This window comes from Psammomys obesus, unplaced genomic scaffold, assembly GCF_907164565.1.
Source record: "Psammomys obesus unplaced genomic scaffold, mPsaObe1.curated_primary_1811, whole genome shotgun sequence".
NCBI classification, from domain to species: Eukaryota; Metazoa; Chordata; class Mammalia; order Rodentia; family Muridae; genus Psammomys; species Psammomys obesus.
Genome location: NW_026585644.1, coordinates 1156720 through 1167464, shown reverse-complemented (window position 1 = coordinate 1167464; position 10745 = coordinate 1156720). Strand labels below are relative to the sequence as shown.

At 39.1% G+C, this 10745-nt stretch overlaps 1 pseudogene; it reads right to left on the bottom strand.

Annotated features, from left to right (window-relative positions):
- Nucleotides 1-559, bottom strand: part of LOC129687193 (T-complex protein 1 subunit delta-like) — a 108032-nt pseudogene extending 107473 nt beyond the window's left edge.
- Nucleotides 560-10745: the final 10186 nt, after the last annotated feature.

Below are 10745 nucleotides of genomic sequence, written 5' to 3'. Positions count from 1 at the left end.
ATAGATAGATAGATAGATAGATAGATAGATAGATAGATAGATAGATAATGGAAAAGAACTATATAACCACAGAGTTCTGTGCATGTACCACTCTGCTCCTCTGTCTTTTCCACATTTCCACTGCATATTCATTTGACATAAAGGCATTGCAAGTTGCAATGTGTCACACAGTATAGCCCTTTTCCCAAACAGCCCAAAGAGCTCATTTGCAAATGTTTATTGCATTGAGCTGTTAGGATAGTTCAAGTCCCTGTTTCTGTTACAGCATCAATACTGGACCCTCATAGAGACTCTCAGATGGTGCCAGAGACTCTCTACTGGTGCCCTGAGTCATGGGGATCCTGTGGCTATGAATCTGCAGGACCAGTTCCTTCACATACTCCAACAGCTCATACGTGGAGAAGATGTTGGGGTGGGATAACTCAAAGGCCTGTATCTGGGCCTGGGTGGTAGTTGAGTTGGTCAGCCTGACAGCATTCTGGCACTGATGGCACCAGAGCCAACTCTCCTGCTGGCCACGTGAGGGATGGGAATGGCTCTTCCACTCTCCCATGTCCATGCCCCTGGGCCAGCTCTCCCACACCCACTTTACTGCTGGTGTCAACACGTGGAGGCTGGTGGGGGCAGGCCCAGCCCAGTGCGGCCGGCTGACATCAACATGGCTTCAGGCTCAAGTACAGACCCTGGTTATCCTCATAGCTTTTGGTGGTAGTATGGCCTCCTGACACCAACACAGACCTGGGTTGCAACAAGAACATGGACATAGACATGGTCCTCAGCAGTGCCAGAAGCCTGGACATCACCATGGCCTCAGATGGCTGCTCGGGACCCTCACATCAGGCTGATCCTCACCACCTTCTTGTCTCCAGTTCTGTGTCTCTTCATAGTACACAAACTGCTTAGAGCCACCCCTCCACTCTCTCCACCACCTACTTGTTTGCCTCTTTCTCTCCAATCCACCACCTACTTGCTTGCTCCCACCATACCCACCCAGAGAGGGTCCAGGTTAACTATAAATATGTTTACTTTTAATTAATGTATTGACTTGGAATTTTCTTTTTTAATTTACTGCCAACTTGTATGCAAAAACTGCATAAATGCATTTTAATTTTGGAACTTTCCTTTTAGTTCTTATTAATACCGACGCTCTTATTTAGTGCTTTAGGGAATAACTTCCAGGTATGTTATATTAATAGTAATGCCAGGGCTGGTCTGCAGCGGTTCTGACTGAGAACATGACACCTTGAGACGAGACAGGTCTTCCTTTTCTCTCCTCTTCCTCCCTCTTTCACATTCTCCCTCCTCGTCCCCCTCTCTCTTCCTCTCCCTCTCCTCCCTCCTCTGTGTGTGTCTGCATGTACACACGCATGACTGCAATCATCCCCTCACTCACAACGTTATCTCCAAAATTCAACAGCTATAGCCTTGAAAGAAGGAAGAGAAGTTGGGAAGTCTGAAATGTGCATCTTTCTCTTCGATATTAGTGCCCCTTAGAGACACAAATGACATACAGAACAAGATAGAGTTTATCTCTGCACTCTGCCCAAAGTTTGGCTATGAATCTCAGCCTCTGCTTTGATATCCTGATGGGAAGAGTCTTTCAGAGGCCCTCTGTGGTAGGCTCCTGTCCTGTTCCCTGTTTTCTCCCTCTTCTGATGTTCGTCCCATTTGCCTTTCTGAATGAAGATTGATCATCTTACCCAGAGTCCTCCCTCCTGCTTAGCTTATTTAGTTGTACAGATTTTAGTATGTTTATACTATATTATATGCCTCATATCTTTGATCACCTCCCTGTGAAGAGGGGGGTACAGCCTTAACAAGCCACAGAGGAAGATAATGCAGCCAGTCCTGATGAGACCTGATAGGTGAGGGTCAGATGAAAAGGGAGGAGGACCTCCCCTATCAGCAGACTGGTAGAAGGGCAGGGGAGGAGAAGAGGGAGGGAGGGCAGGATTGGGAGGGGCTGAGGGAGGGGACTATACCTGTAATACAACGTGAATAAATTGTAATAATTTTTTTAAATGCTGGGGAAAAAAGAGGATAATTGTTTCCTTGATGTCATGGAAAAAGGATGATTGTTTTAAAAATTCAGGTTTCCTTAAAAGTTGGGCAAAGAAAGAGACATATAAATAAATTGGTTCTTCTGAATTTCATTCCTTAACATATAAATGATGGACTCTTAACCACCCCCAAAAAAATTCTAGGAAGAGTTCTTCAATTCAATTTCAGACACATTCATATGTGTTCCCTGTATTAATCATTTATTGCTTTTTGCTAAATTATCTCAAAATGTAGCTCTTATCTCAAGCTCTTATTACCTCATAGTTTCTCTGTATCACAGTATGATGCAGCTGGGCTGGGTGACTGTGTCAGAACCTCTGGTAGGTTTCAGCCAACAATGCTGACAATGAACCATCAGAGAAAACCGGAGATGGGGGAATGAAAGACATTACATCCTGTTACCTAATCATGCAACGAGCATGGAAAGAATGCCCAGCACTTTTGCTTAATGCTGTCGATCAGAAATAAGGCACAAGTATCATGCCACTCTCAAAGAGCAGCTTTCCATGGTCAGAATCCCAAAGGTGAAGTCTCTGGGGAAGAAACTATTTGGTGTTCCACGGCACTGCCTAGAGTTAAGCTGTGTGAAAACTGCAACAGAAAATATGTCTCTCTCCACTTCAGAAGGCATTCAATTCATTGCTGTTTTTGATGATATAATAATTAGATCAAGTGAGGAGCACAACTTTGTGATCTTCCCAAAGCTATTCATACATTCAAAATTATGTCAAAAATATGTATATTAAATAACAGTTAAAAGTTGTTTGCTTCCATTTGCAGATGTATATACAAATTAAAACATATGTCCATATGAATGTGTGTAATATATATAAATATATATACTAGTATATATAGTATACTATAGACATAAGTAGATCATAATTTTATTTAAGAAAATAAAATCACTTTACTATTATTGTTGAAGAGAATGGTAATTCCACGAGGATCAGAGTGGACTCTGCAGCTACTTGACTTGTAGTGACCGGAGTGAGAAAGGCCTCATGCGCTCATCTATTTGAACACTTAGTGACCAGGGAGCGGAACCGACTGGGAAGGACAGGATGCTTGGGCTTGGTGGGGTAGATGCGGCCTTACTGAAATAGAAAGCTGCGTCACTGAAGGCAGGTTTTGAGATCTCAGAAGCCACTGTTAGATCCAGCCAAACGTACTCCTCCTGCCAGGTGCCTTCGGGTCAGAATGTAAAGCTCTCAGCTACTTCACCAACACCGTGTCCACTCGCCTGCCACCACGCAGGAGTAAGACCCTGAAACTGTAAGTAAGCCCTCAATTAAACATCCTTTGTAAGAATTGTCTTAATCGTGGTGTTTCCTCACAGCAATAGGACAATAACTAAGACATGACTTAAGAGTTACTAAAACCAAAGTCTAAAACTTCTCATCATTTTATGCTTCATCTGGGACAATGACACACTAGAACTGGCAAGGATTGATTGCAATGGATGCGTGTGCACATAACACCTCAAATAATATTTTTAGCGACATCATGTTTTTAGCTCAGAATTAGCTACAATGGGATATTCAGATCGTGGAAATCAGACAACATTATAATTGAACATTTTGTTTTTCCAATGAGCCAATTGTTTAACATTCACAAGTGTAACACCAAATTCTGATTATAATTCAGGCTTTTAATTTACTTTTTTTTTTTTTAATTTTGAGGCAGAATTCTACTTTGTGCTCCAGGCTGGCCTTGAACTCACACTCCTTCTACCTCGGCCTCTTAAGTGGTGGGATACCAGTGTGTGCCACTGAACTTGTTTGGAATGCAGCCTTTTAAATTCCAGCATTTCTAGGTCCACTTTATTGTTAAGGCTAAAACTGTTTGACTCATTATTTTATGCAGTGTTCTATCCACTCTTCCCAGGCCTGGATTTCGTACATAATGATTCCTGAGGAGTTATATACGGTCAAACATACTGTTAATGAAATTCAGGTTTGTACACTGTAGCAATTTCTGTGTCATGGTAGTCTTTGAAAGAGATGGATGCCTGTTTTCTTTCTTTTCAAAATGTTTGCCACAAGAAAGCAATTGCCCTTATTTAAAGCCTTGGCATTATAGTTATATTTTTAATACTGCAACAGTATTAGCCACACTCATGGCTTTTCCTGTGATATATATAACAATTAAATCTAAAAGCCTACTTTTTCTTCTGTGCATTACAGCAAACTTCCTTAATTTTAGAAACTTTATCTCTTGTGGAGTCAATAAACACATAAAATACAAAGCAGAAAGAAGCTCAAACATAAATTTTAAAATACTTTATTTATAAAAGTATTCATTGTAGTTGCTTTATCTTGCCCTAATTTTCATATTCTTTTTTTTTTGTTGTTGTTGTTGTTTTCATTATTATCTGTCATTCCCATAAAGTATCATGTGGTCATTTCTACTTGGTAATAATAACAAATAAAAAATTTGTCATTCTCAAACAAGTAAAAAATTATGAGTCAGTTTCAACTCTGACATTTGCTTGATAAAGTAGATGTTTTAATAAAATATATTTATATAGCCAGGCCTGATGGACTACCCCTTTAATCACAGCACTCAGGGAATCAGAGATAGGTGTATCTCTGTGAGTTCAAGGCCAGCCTGGTCTATAAAGTGAGTCTAGGACAGCAAAGGCTACACAAAGAAGCCATGTCTTCTTTCCAATGTGTGTGTGTGTGTGTGTGTGTGTGTGTGTGTGTGTGTGTGTGTAACTATAATTGTGATGTTTATTCGGCAACAAAATTACCCTTCAAATTTTTAGAAAGTCGTGGTAATCCATGCAGACAATCTCAGGAGTTCGAGGCTGAGGCAGAAAGATCACACCTTCCAGGATAGAATCCAAAACACAATCCCATCTCAACACAAAAATTAAAAAAAAAAAAAAACTCAATTATTATAAGTAATTGCCCATGTTGGTTAGTACCAGAATCCATTGTGACTTCTTTATTAAAGGGAGAATTAGCTTGCTGATTTTTTCCCTTAAATGTTTGCCCCAGACTTTCTCTATTTCACCAAACTTTAACTTTAACCCGCTCATCTTTCCCTTCTGAAGTCCTAACAGTGGTCTTTCTGCTAGTGTTCCTGTTACTGTCATGTTTACCTAAAATAGTTTTCCACACACATTAAGTCAGTGTGTGTTTATTTGCTTTGTCAAAATATTTCTGCATATATTTCAGTATATATGCAAAGTGTCTTCAATTAATATTTGTGATAAAAGGAGAAGAAAAACAAATATAGGCTGTGACAATGAAAACAGTAGATCAAAATGTGCATCATGCTTATAAAACTACTTAGTAGATGCTTTCCATGTGATGTATATATCATAAATCAATATCAAAATTGATAAGCTAACTGTTCAAAGTAAAATGTTAAATAAGAAAATTTGAAAAGAAAAATTGAACAATTTTTCAATAAGAACAATAAGAAAAATTGAAAGAAAAAAGAATATTAAAATAATTAAGAACAGAAACTGTAAAACACATTTAAAACTTGTCAGACTTGGTGGAACATGTTCAATCCCAGCACTCTGGAAGGAAAGGCAGGGAGGCCTCTGTGAGCTCAAGGCCAGCTTGGTCTACATAATGATATGTCAGCCAGAGCTACAAAATGAGACCTGGTCTCAAAAATAAATAAAAATACATATAAAAACAGTTCACAAAACAACAAAATAAAAAACTTAAAACTTTAAAAGTACTTACTATAGAATACAGAAGACAAGGTTGGTTAAAATTAAACAGAGTTAAATATGCTTTAAATTTTGAAAAGTTAAAGGGAACATTAACTAAATAGAGTATAAGCCTTAAAATTTCAAACTTTGGAAATCAAATTTTAAACTATAATACAATAATTCTAAAAAAGATATGCGCAAAGTGGACTAGATAATAAATAAAAAGCCAAAACAGAACCACCACAGTAAAATCCTAGGTCAACAGCAAAATTATATCTTTTTTAAAAGGAGGTAAGAAAGTCAAGGATGGTGAGGGGGGCACCAAGTGCACACTGTGTCTAAATAGCAGGAGCACAGTGACTGTATAGCAACCAACAGACCAAACTGTGGACCTCAGAACACCAGTGACTGTGTTTCCCAGGTAAGAGGAAACCCCACTGTGAGGGAAACAACCATGTCCAACCTCAGGTCACCCAGTTAATCCCCAGTAAAGTTCCTGGGTTTGCAAAGATATAGGGTCTCCATGCAGCTCCAACCTCAGACCTCCTGACATCTGAGAGCCAAGGGAACAGCCCCAGAAACTGCTCTAAAGATCAACCTGTGTCCCTAGGGAAACCGACAAAACCTAACACCTGCTCAGATGTAACCCATGACAGCTCAGTATCCGAGTGGGTTCCCTAGTAAGGGGAACAGGAACTGTCTCTGACATGAACTCAGTATCTGGTTCTTTGATCACCACCCCCAAAGGGGGAGCAGCTTTGCCAGGCCACAGAGGAAGACAATGAATCCAGTCCTGAAGAGATCTGATAAGCTAGGGTCAGATGGAAGGGGAGAAGGACCTCCCCTATCAGTGGACTTGAAGAGGAGGATAGGAGGAGATAAGGGAGTGAGAGAGGGAGAGGGTAGGTCACCAACCTGAGGAGGGCTCCTGCTAGAACATCCAGATTTCTGCCCAGAGCTCTTCCAGCATCCTTCTTTCACCCCCCTCCTTTTCTTCCCCACCCAGAACTCTAGCAAGCACCAGAAACTTCCAGCCAACACCAGAGACAACCAGATGGCTAAAGCATAAAAACAGAATAAAAGCCAAAACAATATGGCATCTCCAGAACCCAGTTATCCAAATGCAAGCAGCCCAGATACCCTAACACAACTGAAACACAAGAAAATGATATTACATCTATGCTTATGAAGATGATAATGGAGGAAACAAATAAAATCCATAAAGAAATGCAGGAAGATGCAGTCAATCAGATTAAGACTGTGGAGAGGAAACGAGTAAATCACTCAAAGAAATACAGATAAATGCAAACAATCAGATGAAGGAAATCAATAAAATGGTTCAAGATCCGAAGATGGAAACAATAAAGAAAACACAAACTGAGGCAATCCTGGAAAGAAAGAACTTAGAGAAGAAAACAGGAAATAGGGATAAGCATCTCCACTAGAACACAAGGAGGAAAGAATCTCAGGTATAAATAGAAGAAATCTATGCATCTGCCAAAGAAAATGTTAAACCTAAAAAAGTTCCTGACAAACAATATCTAAGAAATCAAGGACACCATGTAAAGATTAAAGTTAAGAATAATAGGAATAGAGGAAAAAGAAGATTCTCATCTCCAAGGCCCAGAAAATATTTTCAACAAAATTAAAGAAAAGTTTCCCAATTTAAAGAAAGAGATGCCTATACATATACAAGAGGCCTACAGAACACCTAATAGATTAGACCAGAACAGAAAATCTTCCTACCACATATTAATAAAAACACTAAATGTACAGAACAAAGAAAAAATATTAAAAGCTGCAAGGGAAAAAGGCCAAGTAACAAATAAGGGCAAACCCATCACAATCATACCTGACTTTTCAACAGAGACTATGAAAGCCAGAAGGTCCTGGACAGATGTTTTATAGACCCTAAGAGAACACAGATGTCAGCCCAGACTACTACACCCAGCAAAACTCTCAGTCATCATAGATGGAGGAAACAAGAGATTCAACTACAAAAAAATAAATAAATAAATTTTAAAAAATTAAAAATTAAAGTGTACCTATCCACAAATCCACCCCTACAGAAGATACTGGAAGGAAAAATCCAAATCATGAAGGCTAACTACACCCAGGAAAACAAAGGAAAAAATAACTTCACAATATCAAAGCTAAAAGTAGACAAGCACAGAAACACACTACTGTTACAGGTTCAGGAATAGCCGCTCGCTAACCACTCAGACACCAGACTCCACTCAACAGAGGTTTATTGAATGCTAAATAGAAACTGACTAGTCAGGACCATAATCTGGACTCCAGCCATAATCTGGACATGATCTGGACTCAGGAGCCACTAAAGCAGATTTTTTTATTAAAAAAAAAAGAAAGAAAAGAAAAGGAAAGAAAAAAGAAAGAAATAGAGAAAGAAAGGAAAACTGGATTAAAACTGGACCTCAACAACAGCAGAAATAACAAAAAGCTTACACACACACATGGAAACTGAATAACGCCCTACTCAGTGACAACTGGGTCAGGGAAGAAATAAAGAAAAAAATTAAGGACTTCCTAAAATTCAATGAAAATGAAAGCAGAGCATACCTAAAGTTATGGGACATAATGAAAGCACTGCAAAAAGGAAAGTTAATAACACAATGCGTCTTCATAAAGAAATTGTAGACAACCCATACAAGCAACTTAATGGCACACTTGAAAGCCCTAGGAGAGGGGGAAAAAAAAGAAGGGTGAAAAGAAGGGTGGAAGGAGAGGCAGACATACCCAAGAGGAGTAGACAGCTGGAAATAATCAAACTCAAGGCTGAAATCAATAAAGAGAATAATTCAAAGAAGCAACAAAACCAAGAGCTGGTTCTTTGATAAAAATTAACAAGATAGGAAAACCCTTAGCCAAACTAACTGAAGTGCAAAAAAGATAGTACCCAAATCAACAAAATCAGAAATGAAAAGAAGAGATAATGACAGTGAGGAAATCCAAACAATCATTAGGTTTTACTTCAAAAGACTATCTGCCTCAAATTTTAAAAATCTAAATGAAATGGACAATTTTCTTGATATATGCCCCTTACCAAAGTTGAATCAAGATCAGGTAAACAAATTAAATAGTCCTATATCCCCTAAGGAAATAAAAGCAGTTATCAAAAGTCTCCCAACCAAAAAAAGCCAAGGGCCAGATGGTTTCAGTACAGAATTCTACCAGACCTTCAAAGAAGAGCTATCAGTACTCTTCAAATGAATCCACAAAATAGAATCAGAAGGAACTGATTACCAAACCCATTCTATGAATCCACAATCACCTTGATACCTAAACCACAAAAAGACCCAACAACGAAAGAGAATTTCAGACCAATCTTTCTTATGAACTGTGGTGCAAAAATAATCAGTAAAGTACTTGTAATCAAACCCAAGAACACATTAAAGATATTATCCAGCCAAGTAGATTTCATCCCAGGCAGGCATCCCATATTTCTGTTTAATATACAGAAATCCATTAATGTAAACAAATCCACTGTATAGACAAAATTTAAAAAAAAAAAAAAGATCACATGATCATCTTCTTAGATGCTGAAAAATCATTTGACAAAATCCAACACTACTTCATATTTAAAGTCTTGGAGAATTCAGGTACATACCTAAACATTAGTAAAGGCAATACACAGCAAGCTTATAGTCAACATCAAACTAAACAGAGAGAAACTTAAATCAATTCCATTGATATCAAGGACAAAAAAAGCTACTCACTCTCTGCTTATCTTTTCAATATAGTATTGGAAGTCCTAGCCAGAGCAATAAAACAACTAAAGGAGATCAAGGGGACACAAACTAGAAAGGAAGAAGTCAAAGTATCATTCTTCGCAGATGATATGATAGTATACAAAAGTGACCCCAAAATGTCTACCAGGTAACTCCTACAGATGATAAACATCTTCAGCAAAATAGCTGGATACAAAATTAACTCAAAAAAATTAATACTCAGCTCCCAAAAAAGATCAATAGAGCCAAAAGAAATGGGCCCTTGGGGTCGTGCAGAGACTGCTACCCCAACCAAGGACCGTGCATGGAGAGGACCTAAAATCCCTGCTCAGATGTAGCCCATAGACTCAGTCTCCAAGTGGGTTCCCTGGTAAGAAGGGCAGAAGCTGTCTCTGGCATGAACTCAGTGGCAGGCTCTCTGACCACCTCCTCCTGAGGGTTGCAGCCTTGCCAGGCCACAGCTAGTCCTGATGAGACCTGATAGGCTAGGGTCAGAGGGAAGGAAAGGAACTCCTCCCCTATCAGTGGACTAGGGGAGGGGCAGAGCAGAAAAAGAGGGAGGGAGGGAAGGATTATGCGGAGAAGAACTAGGGGGCCATAGCCAGGATACAAAGTGAATAAATTGTAATGAATAATAAATAATTTTTTTTAAAAAAATCAATACTCTTCTTGTATACCAAAGACAAATGGGCTGAGAAAGATATTAGAGAAGCAACACCCTTCACAATAGCGACAAATAACATAAAATATCTTTAATCGGAGTTTGAGAGCAAAGTCTCATGTGGCAATTTGTAAATTTAGGCTGCTACCCAAAGAAGAAGATGAGGGAGAAGAAAGGTGAGAAATCATTAGTCATGGAGGTTAGGCACATGGCAGACAAGCATGCACACAGTAAAAGAAGGAGAGGAGCTTAAGAGAAAGAGTAAGAAAATGTACCAAAAGAAGTATACCTGGGCTTTGGCCAGCAACTGAAAGAAAGAAGAGAAAACAAAGGAATAATCAGGACTTAGGAGGCAAAGAACTCACCATTCCTCATGGCAGCCCTGTAGGGACCACACTGAGGTGCAGAATCCAGGAAGGCAAGCACATTTTCTTAAGAAAGGGCTAATTATTCCTCCCACTTACTTAGCGTGGCTTAATGTAAACCTACCTTCCTGAGAGCAGTTACCTGACCACATGATTGACCTACCCAAATGTATTAACTCTAAAAGGAGGGGACAATGACTTCTCATGAGGGAGAGACAGATCCTTTTTTTCTACTG